The sequence below is a fragment of the Cavia porcellus genome, unplaced genomic scaffold (genome assembly GCF_034190915.1).
Source record: "Cavia porcellus strain 051 isolate PalLab524CR breed Dunkin Hartley unplaced genomic scaffold, mCavPor4.1 scaffold_1, whole genome shotgun sequence".
Lineage (NCBI taxonomy): Eukaryota > Metazoa > Chordata > Mammalia > Rodentia > Caviidae > Cavia > Cavia porcellus.
The window spans coordinates 240,066,591-240,086,425 of record NW_026947484.1 but is presented as its reverse complement, the minus strand read 5'-3'; the positions used below and the strand labels follow the sequence as shown (position 1 = coordinate 240,086,425).

Here is a 19,835-nt window from a genome sequence, read left to right as displayed (position 1 = left end):
AGTTCTTTTTAAATTCCAAGACAGGATCTGGCAAAGTCAATAAATTGTCCTGGTTAGGCTAAAACTTGCAATCCTCTGTCTCAGACTCCCAGAGTGCTGGGATTGTAGATATGCACCACCAGGGCCTACTTTCACAATGAGTTTTCATATCAAAATCAAAAGCAGAGTTCAGACTGTGGCAGGAGGTTCAAAAGATTAAGACTTGTTTAGGCAAGCAACTTGGTGAGACCCAGTCTCAAAAACCTAGGGGAGAGAAACCTGTAGCTCAGATAGAGCTTCATCTAGTACATGCAAAGGTAACACTGTAAAAAGGAGTATGCAAAACTGATAAAATTAGGCTTTATCAAAATCAGAAACATATCCTACAAAGATGCAGTTAAGATGATGAAAACAAAAGTCTAGGAGAAAAGTACTTGCAAAAAACATATCTAATAAAGGATTAACATCCAGAATGTACAAAGCAATCCCCTAAATGGGCAAAAGATCACATCTGATAACATCAAAGTACACGTAAACAGAGCAAAATAAGCTGTTTCTTATTATTAACAGTACTCACAAGGTAAACATTTCATTCATCCTTAAGTTTAGTAAGCCTTTACTATCTTCAATGTCTAAGAGCTTGTAGGGACAAAAAAGAACTCAAATACGATTATTGTTTCAAAGTTTACACAACTCTCATATGCTTTCTAGTAATGGACAAGTAGCTCCCATCAGATCAAATCCTTGCACTAACTACAAATTCTAAAAACTACGTTAAACAAACAAACAAACAGAAAGCAGAAGACAATCTATACTTTAAGCACTGACATAAAGTACATTTTTTTAAAACAAATCTTTGGCCACAGGATAGCTCTAGGTGTAGAAGTATGCAAAATTCCTACAGAGAACGCTCTGGCCTAAAAAACAGAAGGGTAGCTTGGGCCAACCAAAGCTGCTTTCTCAGAAAGCAAGCAAGGAAATCCCAGAAAGACATTACCAAATTCTGTATTGTTCAAGAGCACAGCAGGTGAAACTCAATGATCTTTTCCTTTACCCTTACATTTGTGTCACAAGTGAGATTTGCTAGCACATCCCTGGCTAACAGAAATATGTTTGCAGAGAAAAAAGGTGACAAGGACAGGACATGCGAACTTCTGATTTCTGGGTGACCAAGAATCCACATGGTACGGAACAGCAGCTCTCTGTGCTCAGTAATTAAAGGTAGAAATTTCCAATGGAATTCAGAGATGAGTCAAACTCCCAAGGAGCTAGCTCACATGTCTACTTTAAATAAAAACAAGCCAGCAAAGGGCCTTGGTTACTGTTACATGAAATAGCTGACGTGAAATTGAAACAGAGTGCTAGATCAGACCTTACATCAAACCAAGCCGAGGTATTCGGTCACTGATGTCAAGGTTGCTCCTCCTTACGCTAGGACACAGAAAATACCTGAAAGGAGAGTGAGCACCAAGAAGATAGTCAATGTTGGGAAAGAGCAAAAACAAGACACTGAACACAGATGCGCAGCATGAAGGAACTTCTATTTTGTAAGTTATTCTCAGTTTTCTGAGGAGCTGTCACTGACACAGATTCTGAGAATTATTTAGAAGCAGCATCTTTGGTTCTAAATGCTGAAGAGTGGAAGAGTGTGTTAGGATTGACAAATGACTCACAGCTCACAACGGAACAATGACCAACAGTGGTGTGTGACCAGACACACACAGCAGGTTGTCACTGACAGATCAGCCACCCTGGTGGCTTCCCTGAGTAAAAGCTACCGTAGGATATGTTTACTCTTGAGAAGTCAGAAGCCAGGCCTGGTGGCTCACGCCTGTAATCCCAGCACTCGGGAGGCTGAGGCAGGAGGATCATTGCGAGTTCGAGACCAGCCTGGGCTACAAAGTGAGACCCTGTCTCAAAAAGACAAAAAAAAAAAGTCAGCCCAACTCCACCTATAAATTACAGAACACATCTGTATTAAATACTGTACTGTATAGCTATTGATGACATTTAGGTATCTAACAAGAAAATGCCTATACAGTAATGTTAAGACTGAAAGGAAATAACCCACATCTACACACAGAAATGGCAGTGTCTTATTTTGCTCTGTCTAATTTTCCTGTAGGCAGATTACTAGTTATGTGAGACACCAGGGATGTAGCCCAGCACCATGGCACACGCCTGGCAGGTGGAAGGCCCTGGGTTCAATTCCTGGTACCAAAAAGAAAAAACAAAACAAAAACAATCTCACACACACACAGACACACAAAACTTGGTTACATCCTGTATTAGTTTTCATTTAATGCATAATCTAAAAGGTTTTCAAATAGCTCACGTAGAGACCCAAGAATATGAAGTAATGTATCACTGAGTGTTAATTTTCCTTAGTGATATGATCTAATTCTGCACATATAGCTACCATTAAAAATAAGCTTACTGAGGTGAAGAACGCATTTAGAACTACAACAAATGGCATTAAAATGGGCCTAAAGTACTCTATTACATCACACTGAGCACTTTTCAGCGGGTTTTTGGAGGGGGGGGCCACTAGGTATTGAAGCCAGGGCTCTCCCACTGGCTACTCTCAGCCCTTTTTGACACAGGATCTCACGAAGTCACTCAGTTGCCCTGGGATGGGCTCAAACTCCTGTCTCCACTCACCAGAATATCAGTATAAAAGGAACGAATGTGCTGCACCTGGCTCATATTCATATTCTTATATAGGAGGTCATTTTTTTTTAAAGGTCAAAATGGAAATTAAACTCTAGGGTCAAAGGGACTAAGGACTCTTAACTATTATCAATATATAATGACTCAAAATTATTTTCTATAACGTGAATTCAATAATGAAATCAAGTGATATCTGGATAGTGATTATGAACAAATGCTTTCATATATGTTAACACAGTGCTCATTTTAAAAGAATAAACAAGCCTCTGCAATTTTGTATTCCTGAAGACAATTTACAAACACAAAATATTTATACTGTGTGTAAGTCCAACTTCCTGAGGGCACTATTTCCTATAGCTATCTTCCACATCAACTCCAGAAGCAAAGTTGTATAAAAACTGTTTTATATAAAACTACTAGTAAATAAAGTGGCTTAAGTTGTTTATAACACATTTCTTTACAGTCATCTCTTTGGACTGTTTTAAATAAATTAATTAGCAGTATCTACTACTAAAGTCCTAAAAAATACTTTCTCCTCTTCAGCATATTAAATAACTTCCTGGGGCGGGGGATTTAGCTCAGCGGCATAAGCACCTGCCTTGCAAGCAGGCAGTCATGAGTTCGATACCCGATACCGATAAAAATAAATAAATAAACAACTTCCTGCATTATTGGCCAACTAGTTAAATTTATTTATTAATGCCTTTTTCTTATCCATATGACAAATGTAAAAAGCAAATCCAAGTTAATATTTATACTAGTCCTTCAAAGACAACATTCAAAGTTTCTATTAATCATTACCCACACCCGCCATTTTTCTGCAAGCATAAATTGAGTAATACATTTTTCAGTATCATTAAATAAGTCAATAAGTTGGTGCTGTACTTTGGATCTGAAATGTCTCCCAAAAGGCTCGTAGGTTACAGGTTTGGATCTCCTGTATTTAAGCCCTTACAAAACAAGGTCTTTCATATTGTAAGACATTCATTCTCTACATTTTGAGGAAAAAATATACTAGAGAAGATCTACACACTAATTTCATGTACAAATTCTGCAGTTGGTGGCTCACAGGCTACTACTTTCTCCCCAACCTCAGTAAGTGTTCATTTTGATGCTTTTACTGAGAAGTAATTTAGATGAAAATGAAGATGACTTGCTTTAGACAACTAAGTTATCAGAAATAGTTCTGATATCAAAGAATAATGTGAAATATCAAAACTAAGTTATGAAATGACCCCCTTCCAGAAGGACTATTTCTAAGCTAATGCTATTTTCTGTGATTTAATATGTGGATGATAATAAGAACGTTAACTAACTTTAAATCAAAGAGAAGAAGGAAGAGAAGGAAAAAAACCATGTGGTTACATTAAAGTGAAATTTATTTAAAAGTGGGGGAGAAAGACTATTCTATAGAGGCGTAAATGTTAAATAAACCAATTCTTGCAAAACAACTATAAAAACACTTTGAGAAAAATCAGGGAAATCCAAGTAAAAAATAAATCTTGCAAGATACTGCCTAATTCTGTTAGGAATGATACTAGCAAGAGGATTGTATTTCTTGTTAAGTCCTCATTAGTAACTCATGCTTTGGATATAAACAACTCTTAAACATGGTGAATATGGATAATACCTCAAAGTTCAATATTTTCTCTAATTTTATGTTTAAAAACTTCCGTAAGGCTTAATAAAATGCATGTACTAATGACAAAACCATTAAAAGTCTTATGAAGAACATATAAAAATATTTAAACTGAATCTCGAAGGATACACAATTTGAACAAAACCTTTTTCTTTTCTCTTTTTAAAAACAAAAACATTTACGAAGTGCAGCTTATAAAATCTTCCTGCAGGTTAACTGGCTCAGGCCTCAGTTGTTGCATAAACCTAAGTTTGCTTATTACTTCTTAAAACATACTTATGAGTCTTTGTACAGTTTTCCTAAAACCTGACTTCTAAATAATTATAAACTTCTTTGGACTAACTTTTAAAGACAACTTGTCCCCCATACATTAACCACAGTATTATACATATACTTTATGGCAACAATCACACTAGATACACTATTCTCTACTTCTCACTACAATCCAGCAAGATAAACCAAGAGTGATGGTAGTATGCACTTGAAAGCCCAGCACTCTGGGAAACTGAGGCAGGAAGATTACAAGCTTAAGCAGTGTGCGCAACTCAGTGACTTGGAGAGACTATGTCAAAGTAAAATAAAAAATTAAAAAAGGACTGCAGACACAGCTCAGTGTGAAGGCCCCAGATGCAATTCCCAGTGCCACCCAAGGGATGAAAAACCCAGCAGGGTGCTGTACTCTCACACTGCAAGAAAACTGTGGCCATTTCCCTATCTCAGCAGACAAAGCTGCTTACACAGCAGAGGCTCAAAATTATGCAGACCCCCAAGTCTCATGCTTTCTCCCACACCAACAAGCATACACCACCACTTAGCTAATAATTACGTGACCTACATCTTTCTCCCCCCTTCCTGTAGCTCACATTGTTCAGTCACTTGAACAGCTCTTTACTATTCACCTTTTCATGTGCAAATTCTTCAGTTGGTGGCTCACAGGCTACTACTTTCTCCCTAAAACCTATCAAAATCTTTTTCTTACAGGCATACACCTGTAATCCCACACTCAGGAGGCTGAGGCAGGAGGATCGGTGTTAGTTTGAGACCAGCCTGGGCTACAAACTGAGCTCAAGGCCAGCTTGTACTGCATAGAGACCTTGTCTCAAAAAAGACAAAAAAAGTCCTGTGATGTTTAATTGGTATTGTTCAATATTAATAACACAGCTTTAGTCATGAGACTTTAAAACTTCTTGAAATAAGAATCAGGATAGGAAAAATCTAACACAATTTCACCAACTATTCTGATCATGCCCATGTTCCACAAAATGTTGACAGTTACGGAGACAGCCAAATGGATGGATATTAGATACTATGATAAGGAGAAAAGGAAAATTACAAAATAAAAGTATCCCAGAGTGTTAAATGAAATGGCAAAATGAAAATCGGTCTGTTTGAAGCTACGTTACTATCAGTTCAGTAAAAACAGGACACGGGGAGGATACATCGATTTTCCCAGCACTCTTGAGAAGCCCGCACGGGCAGCAAACTCAAACCCAGCCAGGGCAATTTGGTCACTTGGCAAAACCCTGTCTCAAAATAAAAAATAAAAAGGCCAAAGATAAATTCAATATGAGGACCCTGGATTCAATCACCAGTACAATACCAAAAAACCAAACAGAAACACAAACACATACATGTATACATGAAAAATAATCTGTGACACATAACCATGATCAACAGTTACATTCTAAATGTTTCTTAGTTTACATCTTGTAAGATTTTAACGTTCGAGTATCTCTCACACATTACTTGTATTTTTGAAGACATTAAAATATATACATGTTAAAATAGTAAATATGTGTAGTTGTTACAGTAGTATTACCTTTAAAACAATTAATGGCCTCATGGGGTAGTAATATGCCACACTGGAAGCACCACATTAAGTAGTCTATAGTGTCTCTCAAAGGACTATGTGTGTCACAACGTGTAAGCAAGACTGAATTCTTTTTAAATGCATTTATACAGACAATATATCATTATTTGTGAAATGACAGAAAAATATCTTTTCAATAAACAGCATGAAAAAGAAAAATCTCATTTTATTTTGCAGGTTTCTAACAGTTTTTGAGGTAATATAAAAAAATTTAGATTTGTACTGAATACTTACTACAGTAAATATCTCAACATATACCTTATGACACTTTAAATTTTAATAGTTTGTAGATCTAATATATTTTCATCACCAATGTAAAGGAAGAAGGTTAATTCCTCTTTTGTTAAATTCTTCAAAGTAATGAAGCAGCATGTGTATTTAAACTCAATGTATCTGGCAATACAGCATGATAAATGTGACTTGCACATTTTTGGACTCCAAAATATTTTGGACTGTTCTTTGCTTTGTAGTATATTTTCTGATGACAGGGTCAGAGAACTAGTTCTTTAAAAAACTCTGTGATTTCTCCCATTACCCAAAACTATTACTGATCTAAAAAGTCTCAAGGGGGCCCAAATACTGTTTCACTCCCAAAGCAATACAAATAAAACAGGATTAAACTGCTTTAAAAAGGTCTCTCTCCTGTGTTTAAGAGGTTTCACCATCTGGGCTAAAACACACCACAGTAAGATTTAGGAAGGATCAGAGTTATATATACTCTTCTCGGGCGGGGGATATAGCTCAGCAGCAAGGCCTGGGAAAGCACAAGGTTTGATTTCCAGCACCAACCTCTCTGAGGTTATCTTCCTGTCATTGCCACTGGCATACCAAAGGATCTGTTTAACTTAATGTAATTCTTTTAGGGTAAGTGTAAACACAAAAAGACAACTTCAGGTATTTCTAGCCATTCCCATAACAAATTTAAAAAAAATTTAAGTATGAGTTAAAGAACACATACCAACTTTCTCACACAGGCTGAAGAGTATACTGGTAGTGGTTTGACTTTTGTCTATAACCCCCAACGTGATTTAAGAGCTTTTAAGTTAAGTTTATTATGACTTAATGAAGACTCTAAGAAAATATATGACCTGTACATATCTTTGACACAAAAGGAATCTTTTAGGTGGTGGATATGAATTGTAAATTTTTAAACGTTCCCTCACCTATTCAAAGAATAAACTTCGAGCTGGTAATCATTAGTTTGTTTCTTAAAGATACTTAAGTTTTTAAAAAGGCAAGTTTTGCTTAGAACATAAAAAACCTAGCAACTAAATAACAACGTCCGAAAAGAGAAAACTATATAAACTTACATTGATCTCAAGGTCTCAGTTTCAAACTCAAGTATTTTTAAAAAGTGTCTGTTACAGAATGACCCTTCACTATATTTACTCTACATTCATTTATACAGAAATCTTTTAAAGAAATATACACAATAAAACAAAAAAAATTAAATCTGAAACCAGTATGGTGTATGTCTATAATCCCAGCACTGTGGGAGGCTGAAGCAGAAGCCTGGGCAGTTTAGCAAGAACCTGTCTGAAAATAAAAAAGGGCTGGGGTTGTAGCTCAACATGAAAGTCCTCGGTTCGATCCCCAGCACCTCAGAAACAAAAACCTACCAACTAAATCTGGGGAAACAAAGCAGACACAAGTTCACTTAGTAACATGTGATGATGTAAGAGAAAAGACATTTAAAAACACAATTATCACTATCCACAAGAAATTATACCCATTCCCTTGAGGCAACCGTATTTCTCAAACTAAGCTCTCAAAAGAAATTTCTTACATGAGTGTTACAGAGTTGCACTTTCAATAATATTCCAATAATAAATACAAGATTTATCTGTCAGCCCCTCAAAGAAATCAAGGGAAAACATTTTCATGGCAACCATATAAGGGACCCACACAATACAGTACAAATCTTTTTAGATACGATTCTGGATACTCAAAGTTTTCAGTACTGTCCATATTAGCGAAAGCCCTTCATTTTCATGGGCTCCTGTCTGTCCAGTCAGATTTTTTGCTGATTCTCCTTAAGTTTGCATTTTACTCTTGCCATTCTCTACCATCAGTCACTAGACACGCTGTTGTAGTCCTCTGCTTGAATGGCATTTCATCATCTCTAACTTCTCTGCTTTGAAGATTCAACACTACCTCTTGCAAAAAGCTTTTCCTGACCCTCAGGCGCACGTCCTCCCTGAGTCCACAGTGCTTTTGGATCACCACCTCCAGGGCAGTCGGTGAGTTTCTCTACACCTTTCTACACCTTAGTGTAAACACCTTATGGAAAAGGACTAGGTTTTCACCAACATTCAAGGACAATCTGAACAAGAGAGACCTGTAACCTTCAAAGAAACTGCGCAAAATTCTAGTAGTCTAGCTTGATGATTCAACTTTAAACAGACTAACAAATAGTACTCTATGAGTACTTTCTCACCAAGAATCCTGGCAAAAACTGGCAACTTATCTTTAGTGAGATGCTAGGGTAACTCCTATTTTTGCAGGTATAAGATTCACATCTCCATTAGATGAAAAGCAATCAATCAATCTACACTTCAGTGGATAGATATTGCACAAAAAATCTGTAGGTAAAAACCCAGAGTCATCATCATTTCTCTCAACTTCAAAATTTGTGCTTTATGTTGTATTGATGTTAAAGACTCAATTTTACCACAGAAAACTGAAAATCACATTTAAAACACTAAAATACTATGGAGATGTTCAAACAGATTCTATGTATAGATAATTTTTGACAGTTTACAACAGGATACATTCCCTACTTGTCTCTACCTACGATTTCTTCATTTGACTGCCTACTAAAGCCCTGTACTTAGGGTCACTCTGCCTCTACCACTCATTTACCTTGATGTCTGAATGAAAAAAGCTAATTTAATCTTAGTTAAAATTCCCTCACTGCTTTCAGAAATAGCGCCCCAAATCAAAGATCACTGCTTTAAGATGTTAAACTTGCCAGGCGTGGTTGCATATGCCTGTAGTGCCAGCACTCTGTGGCCTAAGGCAGGAGGATCACTGTGAATTTGAGGCCAGGCTTAGGCTACACAGTGAATTCAAGGTCATCTTGAACTGCACCGTAAGACCCTGTCTCAACAAAACAAAACAAAAACCTAAAATTTCCAGGTTCTGACAGGTCTACTATTAAAACAGAAATCACAAAGCTCTATCCTCAAGCCAGGTCCCCTATACAATTAGGGTCGCGCCCTCCCCTCACCCAAAAGAAAGGTAAGTATGTTCTTCCTCTACTTCTCCAATCCTACCACCACACTGTATGTACCTTAGCAGTTAATCACAGGTTCTATTTCTAGTTGGGCAGTGTTGAGTGGGTGGTTCTGTAGTCCCATGGTGCAGGCAAATGCACCAAATCCCTCTGGAGGACACACTTCGCAAGTTACTGTGGTCCAAACCTGTACCTTGCTTCAAGTAAAGGATGCCTTTTTCTTCCTGCTCCATTGTAGTCAGTCAAAACATTCTGACACCTCAACTCCCCCTTCTTTCTCCTTTCACATTTGATACCACTTCCTTTTTTGTAGTTGGCAGCTACAATGATACACACATGCACACTTTCTAAGTTCTCTCCCGTTTTTTACTCCTCTACAAGAAAATAACGTTGAGTGAAAATCAGCCACATGCAACATGAAAATGGATAGGATTACAGTAACTAAATTTGTAGAATGGAACATAATAAAACTATTCTTTTGACAACATGCTTAAATAATCATTTTAATTTCTGTAAAACACTTTAGAATATAAATAGCTAACCAAGGGTGTGTGTGTGTGTGTGTGTGTGTGTGTACATACACATATATATCTCAAAAAACCTGCATTTAAGTCCATGAAAGCTAAACGTCTATAGTTTCATTTCATTAAGAATGAAAATGACTCACTGGAAGGTTGGAAGTTGATACCTGTTAATTAGGTGAATCTTAATTTTTCATTCATAAAATTCAATCTTCTGAGTTACTGGAAAAAATTACCGAAGAAAAAATAACTTTGTCTCTAAGCATACTGTTGAAACTGAGAAGGCACTTTCACCCACCTACCTATATAAAAGCTAGTGTTTCATTCATTAGTAAAACTTGAAAATCTGTAAATCTTCACTACAAAAGCAATACATTTTAAGTGAAAACTTTTATCCGTATCTTCAAATATAGAAGTTACTATTAAAACAATATTCTAAATAACAGGATTTGAGGGGCCAGGGATGTGGCTCAGCGGAACAGCACCTGCCAGGCAAATGTGAGGCCCTGAGTTACATTCCCAGTCCAAAAAAAAAAAAAAAAAAAAAAAACCCAATTCAATAACAGGATTTGAAGAATCTTTTTCTACTACACCATATTCAAAATTAAGTGAGCAATATAAATTAAAATTCATGGTAAACCAAAGATCTGACTATTGGGAAGCATAACTTGGAGCTACGCCAAGTGTGCTTGTGGTACCAAACCCTAAGTATCTCACCAGCCCCTAGTAGCACTGGACAACTACCCTCTCTAGAAGCAGGCAATCTATCTCTGGGGATTCAAGAAGAACAAATTAAGTACTTTATGCAGGAGGCAGATGCTCAGAGAAAAAACGAGGAATGGGGCTCAGCCAAACTTGATCTATTCCCTCCTACAAAGTCACCAAACAGAAGAACGAGGAAGGACAACAGGAGCTAGTCAGACTGTTTTTATGCCTTACAAACAGCAAGAAACCTATTAATGTCACAAACCAATGTACACAGGTATGAGTACAACTTCTATCTTAATTACACCTGTTAGTAAAATAGCCTCAAGCTGTGAATACAAATCAGATAAAATCACCTAAGAAAGGAATATTCAGATAGTGTATTTTAAATATCCATCAATTTTAAGAATATAAAAAAAAACAGGGTTTGTATCTTAGAAACCCCAAAGTCTTTATTAAGAACTGGAGGCCATAAGACAGAAGCCAACCTCCATTAAAATCGGGAAGTTGTCAGTGGCCATAAAAAAGCAGAGAGCAGCCACGTGGTAAGGCGCTGGCCTAATAACAATAAGCTCAAGCCTCAGGTTCCGTCCCCAGCATCTGGCTGGGGGTGTAGGGGAGGGGGTGCCTGGTCCCTGAGAAAACTCACTTTGGACGTCACACCTGCTGCAAGTGTCTCTTTGTAATTACTCTGCGGGCTTGGCTAAGTATATACCCAGGAAGACCATCTTCCAACACCAGGAAGACTGACACATGAAGACTGAAGAGAACAAAATCTGCCTATTATTTATGATCCGTGCTAAGCCTTGATACACTTTCAGTGGTTTTTGGCCTAAAATGACAACCTTGTAAAGTCAACTTAAGTCTACAGACGCTTCTTTAAAAAATTACTTTAACATCTTACTAAGTATCAAATCGTGCGAATTCTGCAAACAAAAAGGAAACAATGTATTAAAACTGAAAGTTTAAACTCTTTGAAGATTATCAATTTGTTAGCAGCAAATCTACCTAGAAGGTAAAAATGGCTAGACTTGCGCACATAATAAAGCGAAAAAATTGAAGAACTGAGTCCTGAAGGCTCTGAAACGTAATTTTTACCTTTGAATTAAAGTGTAACTTTTTTCTATGTACAAGACACTGCTCTATGCAAGTTAATCTCAGCAAAACCTGGAATTTAAATGAAATTATTTCGATAAAGAAATGCCATCCATTTATGACTGCGGGACAAACATCATCTAAAAGCAGACTACGAACAGAACTCGTTTATACCAATTTAAATTATAATTCCTAGTATTTTTAACAGGATTCCCAGCGACAACTTCTTAAATCATACTTCAATATTCCAGACCACAGAGTGAAGAGTCACCTAATGGGCACGAATCTAAGCAGTAAACAAGCTTTAAAGGGTAACTCCATTTATTATACGGCTTTCTTGACATACAACATCTGTACAAGTATTACGTTTCTCTTAAGCCTTTAAAAGCCCTTCCCCTTAGAAACCTTTACAGAACTCTGCCCGTTTTTTAAGCAAAAATCTGCGCCAGCGAGTCTCTGACATCCCTCCCCGCGGTTCACAAGTGACAGACGCGCTCCTGAGAAAGTGGGTTTCCAGCCGCGTTCTCGGAGTCAGCACTGAACTCTCACACGTGTTCAGGCACAAAACTTTTCACAATTGTCCCCAAATCGGCCCAGAAAACTCCTGCAGAACGCACTGGGGTTCGCTTGGGGCGTTTCCCGGCCTCGGGACCTCGGCGGCACCCGAGCCGCCGGCCGAGCCCTGCGCCCCGCGCACCCGCCCGCCCGCCCGCCCGCCGCGGCCTCCCCGGACCCCGCAGCCGCGTGCCCGCCCGCCCTGCGTGCCCGCCGGCCGGGCCCCGCGAGCGCAGCCGCCCGGGCGCGGGAAAGCGCGAGCCGGCGCCGCCCCGCCGCCCGCCCGCCGCGCACACCCCCTTCCGGCTCCCCTCCCCCGCACCGCGCGCGGCCAGGCCGCGGCCGGCAGCACCCGGCCCGCCGCCCCCCGCCGGCGCTCGGCTCCCGCCGGCACCGCCACACAAAGCCCGCAGACGGCCCCGCGGCGCCGGGGGACGGGACAGGGCGCGCGCGCGCTGGCTTACCAGGCTGCTGCAACCGCGCTGCCTCAGCCGGAGCACCGACCGTTGGGCACCGGCGGCGTCGCTCGCGGCCGTCCTCCCCCTCCTCCGCCTTCGGTAGCGGCGACGTCGTCTTTCTCCTCCTACCTCCCTCCCCCCCACCCCACCTCCTTCTCCTCCCCCTCCTCCTCCGAACCTCCGAGGTACCGAGGGCGAGACAGAGACTCACAACAACATGGCTGCCACCGCCGCCTGCCCTCCCCTCCCCCCGCCCACGGCGCGCGCGCAAGGCACTCCGGGAGAAAGGGGAGGGGGCCCACTCACCATGGCGGGCGCTCTCAGTGGGTCGCGTCCCTCTCCCGCGCTCGGGGCACTGGCCGGCGGCGCCTCTGCGCGTGCGCACGCTCCGCGCCGTCTCGCGCGCGTCGGGCCGCCCTCCGGCAGGCGCTGCCCGCGCTCACCTTGGCCGGCGGCGAGGTCTCGGCCTGTGCGGCTCGCGCGCTCCTCCGGGCCCCGCCGCGGCTTCGGCGGGAGCGCGCCCGGGCGGACGGCGCAGGCGTGGGGCTCCGGACGCTGCGTTCCACCGACTTCCCGCGTGGGGCCTGGCTTTCCGGAGGGCGCCGCCGCCGCTTCCTGCCGGCGGCTTATTGTTCTCCGCCGGCTTCCTGGAGGTGCCCTCGCCTCGCACGCACTGCGTTTCCGGGGTGCTGACGCCCGCAGCGGTGGGCTTGAGGCCAGGCCTTTGGATTTCACCGCCGCGTGGACCCTGAAGGTGCGCTCGGGGTGAAGAATCGCACCCCTGGAGTGCAGCGGCTGCTCCCTGGCGGGCGGAGCCAGCTCTCAGCACACTGCCCCCCGGTGCTTGCCCGGGTGAAGCACGAGGGAGACGAAACACGCATCTCCAGCCGCGCACCGTCACGTCGGAGCGAACCCTCCGCCCGGTTTACCGGCCGGCTGGAGCCTCCACACCTGCCCTGGTGCGGTGCAGCCCTCCCAGTTGGGAATGTGCAGAGAATAGCCTTGACTCCGAGATCTGGACCCATCCTGATGGCTTACGTGCCCCACCCCCGCCCCATTCTCCCGACGGTCTGTATGCCTCCGTATCCAGGGCCTCCGAGCACACCCTCACTCTGCGTTTTGTGCTCGTTAAAACCGCGAGCCCACGAGCCCTTCTTTCACAAACAGTGCTGATACGGAAATCCATCTGTGAATCTTAAGTTTTTGTTGCTTTAACACAACAATGGGTGGTAGTTTATAAAGTGATTTCTCACCGTTCTGCAGGCTGGGAAGTCCCGAGTATGGAGGTGCCACTGCCTGCGGGGGATTCTTGTCATCCATGGTGTAAAGCCTAAGCACAGGAGAGCAGGAGGGACTAAATTGGTTTTTGTTATTGTCGCTGGGGGTTTGTTTTGTTTTGTTTTGTTTGTTTGTTTTGCTTTTGAACCAGGCTGTCCTAGAACAGGCTGGCCTTGATCTCACAGCAGTGTGCCTCAGCCTCCTGAGTGCTGGGATCACAGGTGCGCCTAAGCCTGGCCCTGAGCTCCATACAATCCCTAGCCTTTACACTTCCTTATTTTGAGACAAGGTGTCACTAAGTTCCCCAGGCAACTCTCCACACTCCTGCTTAGCTGCCAGGATGCTGGGGTTACTGGTGAGCCTCATCCTTCCCTGGTTAATCTTGTTTCAGAACAACCCACTCTGGAGATACTTTAGCAAGCACACACTCCTTTGATGTTGAGAATCCATGAAGGCAGAACCCTGGGGGCGCTAATCTCTCCACCTCACAACATTGTTGCACTAGGAGTTAAGTTGCTAACAGGTTAACAGGTTCGCTTTTGTAGATACATTGAAACCACAGCACTGTCTCCTGCCTTTACCTTGACCCCGGATTTCAAGCCTCTAGATAATTCTTTTTGAATATTTTTTTCCTGTCGTTCAAAAATTTAGTGTAAACTAAAATCACACGCAGCTTTTGTACCATCTCCACAACTGAGGACGTCACTCTACTGATTCCCCAAATAATTCCTCTGAAGTATCCTTGTTTTTCTCTTTATCCCCAGCTCTCCACATAGATAACTGGTTGAGCCTTACGTTTCACTTCCTCTTCCCCAACCTTTTTCTGTTTTTAAGGCAGAGTCTTGCCTGAGTCACTTAGTTGCCCAGCCTGGCCTGGCACGTCCAGCCTTCCTGCCTCAGCCTCCCTGAATGCAAGGATTATAGGTTCCCACACCGGGCTACTTTGTAAGTATTTCTGCAGATACCCTCTGTCTTCCTGCTAAAACAAGCCTTGCTTCCTAGGTCTCAGTTCCTATAGCAAGCTTGTAATCAGCCTTCCAGTCTCCAGGCTCCACTCTTCCCATCAGTTCTGTTTACCGCCATCTAAAATGCAAATCCAGCTTGTGGCACTCAGACCTCTAACTCGAGCACCACAGCGCCCTGCACTCAACACAGCATTTCCCAAGCATGCGTTGTTCAGTGTTGATACATGTTCCTGTTTAAAAAAAAAACAAGGTGTCCCACAGCTGGAGGTGGTGGCACCTTCCTGTAACCTCAGCACTCAGAGGCTTAGGTAGGAGGACTTCAAGTTTCAACCGGGTAGCATTCTGGGAGTAGCCCAGAGTCCTAAATAAAAGCTATTATACCACGGTTGCTATTTGTTACTTACAGTAAAGCAGGATCCATACAGTTCCCAGTCTTCCCACGAGCAGTACAAGGCCTAACTTAGAAGGGTTTTAGTGTTGTTTTAAACCTCTTGACATCATCTAGAGAGTCTTAGTGGTTTTTGGAAAAGCAGCCTCTCATTTTCATTTTGCCCTGAGCTCCGCAAATTATATAGCTGGTCCTGATTATGAAGTATTATCCCTATGTGAGAAAAGGTTCTTTTTGTTTTGTTTTGTCTTGTTCTTTAACTGTAGATAGACTTCTTAGTGCCTTTACAATCGAAATAGGCATTTAAATATCCAAGTAAAGGACCTACTGTATGCAGTGTTCCTCAGTCGAATTAGGCATTTAAATTCATAGACGACCTCTTACGGTTTGGTGTTGTGTGGGACACAGATTGGCTTAGTTACTTTCTTGTTGCTGGGACAGAATACTCAGCATCTATATTTTAGAGGAAAGGTTTATTGTAGCTCACAGTTTGTGGAAGTTTCAGTCATAGCTGGTTCCAAGGCAGGGCTTACAGGCACGGTGGAGGAGAAACAGCTCGTGGCATGGCAGGCAAGAGGCAGCAGGGACTTCCATCTTTTATCTTTTGATTCCACCCAGGCTGCACACCTGTCAATTGGTGTCACCCAAATCCAGGGTGGATCTTCCCTCTTTAGTAAATCCATCACCCACACCCAGAGCTACACTAAACCAATCAGTGCACTGATCCTGTGTCTCCTACCTGAGGTCCAGTTACCCTCAAAGCCCCACTAGTGAGGGGGACATCCAGGTTTAAACCACAACACAGATCCAAGCCCAGCCCTTCACTGATGTGGCTCAGCCTGTCCTGATCTCCTGTCTAGCTCATGATCCCCAAAGTACCGCAAGCAGTTGCTTCCCTGTGTGACTTCACATACGCTTTGCAATCTGCCGTGCTCATTAAGCACTTCTGATTATAATTGGCTTCTCTTTACATTTACTTACAAGGAAAGAATGTGCTCCTCAGCTAATAAAAATACCTTGTGTGTTTGTCCTGAAGATGGACATGGTAATTGACACCTTAATGACCATCCCAATCACCTCGGAGCTTGTTAGAAATGCAGAATGTGAGCCCCTGCCCGACTACTGAATCTGCCTTTTCACAAGATTCCTTGGTAATAGCTATTGCAGTAAAATGTGAGCAGCATCTGTAAGCCAATCACAGCAGTCCCACCGCGCTCCCTAGGAATCGGCTCTGTCCCGGGTGCGCTCCATCCATTTTGATCCAGGGAGACCCAGTGAGGTGCTGACCAGGAACATCCGGGCAAAGCTGTCTCTATCCTTGAACAAAAGAGAAACTTGGAGGAACTGCTCGATGCATGTCATTTCCCCCACAAGAGAGGCCAGCTCACAAAAGATTTTCAAAGATTAAACATCATTAATAGGCCAGAGTAATCTTGCCGACTGTATGTATATTTCAGCGTTTGTTAGGTCTGAATTTCTCTGCTACTGATGGTACATTAACGCTCTGCTCAGCTCTTCGTTGAACTTCCTCATTTTTCACTTACTGTTTTTTGTCAGGTTTGTAACTTCTACATCCTATTAAGATCTATTATCTCCTGTAAGACCTGTCTTAATTTTGGTGTTTAAATGTATTTGTCCACTGCTTTCATTCACTCTTCTTATTTTGTTATGGTTGTGTGATGGTTATCTTGTAACAGCCGCAGCAGTCACAATTCTGTAGACTGGCAAATTGGGCTGGGTTCATCCCTGAGGTTGTGGGGCTCACTTGTGCAGGCACAGTTGGCAGTGGCTTGGCTGGGGCTGGAAGGTTGCCATATGGTGGTCAGCCAAGACACCTTTTGCAGTCCAGTGGGCCCAGGGCGTGTTTATAAGCCCAGTGACAATGGGAGTTATAAATCCTCTTTGGCCTAGACTTGGAACTTACATAGTATCCATTCTGCTTATACTGTATCACTTCTGTGTCACTTTTTGGTCAAACAAATCTTAAATCAAGGTTCCAAACACTTACCTTTAATGGGAAGAGTTACAAAAGTTTGTATCCATGTGCAGTCTTCATTGATGGCTTCATAGTCCTTGTGTTATTGCACCTTTGAAAATGCCTTCTTAATATATGGAAATTTAAACTATTCTTGAGTCACTTTTTGTTTTTCTCCTCAAAACTTTGTCAGCATTACCTTTATGAAAAAATCTGAAGCTAGTTTGATTTTAACCTTAAGATTTTTTGAGTTCTCAAGCAGTTTGGGCAACTCAGCAAGACCTTGTATCTCATAATATAAAAGTCCCCCCTCCCTGACTTCCTTTTTGAAGTTTCATAATCATTCCCTAACAGATTTTCCTGGTATTAAAATATAACCTTGCTATTTGAAAATTGAGTTCTTTCAAATGACTTCAGGGGAAACTTTATGTACACTTCCAAGTATTTTTTTCCTCTGGTCTTTGAAGGGTTCTGTATTTCAGGGATGATGCTTATTCTGATCTGCCATGTCTTCATTCTCCACAAAGGTCATCATTGCCTCAGTATCTTTGTCTTTTTCTCCTGAATTTACTGTGATTAAATCATGCTTTCCTCCATGTCATTAACGCAATTTGTGAAATAAAATAACACTTCATTGCCAACTTGTTGTGCAGTAGCAGCAGCCGGTGGCAGTATTCAGGCCTCCATGTCTCCCTCTGTCTGTGATAGTCCTTTCCATCTCATTTCGGGAGGTTACCAAGTCACTCGTGCTGGTTGTGGATCTGCTGTCTCAGCCCCACGCTTTGTTTCGGTGAGGATCAAATTCTACAAGCTACAGTACTGCCTTCTCAGCTGGCTCCTGTCAGGTTCTGCCTGTAGTGGGCGTCTGGAGGGACACTGAAAGGCAGGAGAAGGAAGACACCCTCTGCTCCTGCCTGTTCGCGTGTAACTCCTATCAGAACAACTCTGAAAAAGTGCGGGAGCCCCCAGCAGCTGCTGGTGTGTATCCCTGACTCTGCACTCCTGCGAACGGCTCATGGTACGCCCAGGGGGGTGAACAGCGCCTGGACAGTGTTCTCTTCACCTCTCGGCCCCGCTCCACATCCACCTCGCTGCACTCTGAGCTGTCTAGAGCAACCAGCAGGCCTTTTCCTGGCCAAATGGGGCTCTTGCTCCAAAGTTCTAAGTTCCGATAACATCTGCCTCCTCTTTTATTTTTCCGAGGAGCAGTAGCTGCTGACTGCGGTCACTGTTTGATCTCATGACCCTTTTTGCTTTGTGTGTTGTTGAAGCCTGTATAATCAACCCCTGTGTTAAATTCTCTCTGTTAAGATAGTCTGTGTGCATTCTGTTTTCCTAACCGAACCTTGACTAATGCATCATCTTCTCGAACTTATTTTACTGAAGTCATGTTATTAATTTGTGTGTATGTATGTGTGTGATCTGCAGAAAATTTGATAAAATGCTTTTATTATCGAATTGTTTGAATGATCCACCCCATCATCCCCCACAGAACTCAGGCCCTTTGTACTGAGCTCCATTTTCAGCCTTTTTTTAAGTTCGAGAAAGGATCTGGCTAAGTTGCCCAGGCTGGACTTGTAGTCTCTGAGGCTGCTAGGATTACAGGTGTGCACAGCTGCACCCAGCTTCACCACCAGTCAGTGCACATTTGACTGGTCTCTACCTTTTGTTCTTATGTATAAAGCTGCTGTGAACCTCGTGTGTTGAGTGCCTTTGTTCCTGGGTATGGTTGCTCTTAGCTGGGTTCTGCCTTCCCTGACGACAGTGAGTTTGTCTAATGGAAGGGCCACTGTGTTTGTTCTGGATGGTCAAGGGTCCCGGGGTAGATTGGCAATAATTTTTGCTTTAAGAGAGTGTGAATGAAATCTTTTCGATAGTTGTATTACTCATGTGGGATCAATTGCCTTCTTCTCAGAGCTGTGGTTTGAGTCCTGGGTACAGTACTAGGGAGCGCCACCTCTCTGTTGCCTGCGGAAACCTCAATGAGGAGGAAAAGAGGTTACTCTAACCGGAAGACCTGGATTCTAGGCCCTCCAAACAGATGGTCTACAACATTCTTTGCCCAACGCCACCCACCCCGGCACAAGTCCATCCCACTGCATGGCTTTCCACATGCTTTCCCTGCTCAGAGTGCCCTGAAAGCGAGCAAGCTAAGGTGATGCTGTTTGCTTCCAGGTGCGTCCCAGCAGCAGCCTGGTCCGTTGGAATCGCTGCTCAGTGTTCAGGCAGGGACTCCGACCCAGTCCACGCCCAGCTATCATAAGCTTCCTGTCCATCCGAGCCAGAGCTCAGTCTCCTCAGGACTCCCACCTTTGCAGAGGCTCAATCTGTAACAATTTCTTATTTCCAAAGCATGCAGAAACTTGGTGCTCTTAGTTTGATGAACTTCTACAACACTTGCTAATATCTTGTTTTTTGGAAAATTCTATCTCAAGCAGAATGTTGCTACAAGGCTTTTTATTATTTATTTATTTATTGTCTTTTTCTTTTTTATCGGTACCG

At 42.6% G+C, this 19,835-nt stretch overlaps 1 protein-coding gene across 14 annotated transcripts in view; it reads right to left on the bottom strand.

The window, feature by feature from the left end:
- Window positions 1–13,171, bottom strand: part of Pum2 (pumilio RNA binding family member 2) — an 80,288-nt gene extending 67,117 nt beyond the window's left edge. For 11 of the 14 annotated variants that reach the window (XM_063232129.1, XM_063232134.1, XM_063232141.1 and 8 more), the window contains exon 1: window positions 12,734–12,869. The gene's annotated coding sequence lies outside the window, so the exon portion shown is untranslated. Of the gene's footprint in view, window positions 1–12,733; window positions 12,870–13,033 lie in introns of those variants that run through there. The other 3 variants (XM_063232132.1, XM_063232139.1, XM_063232140.1) reach the window with 3 other exon arrangements.
- Between the last annotated feature and the right edge of the window lie 6,664 nt (window positions 13,172–19,835).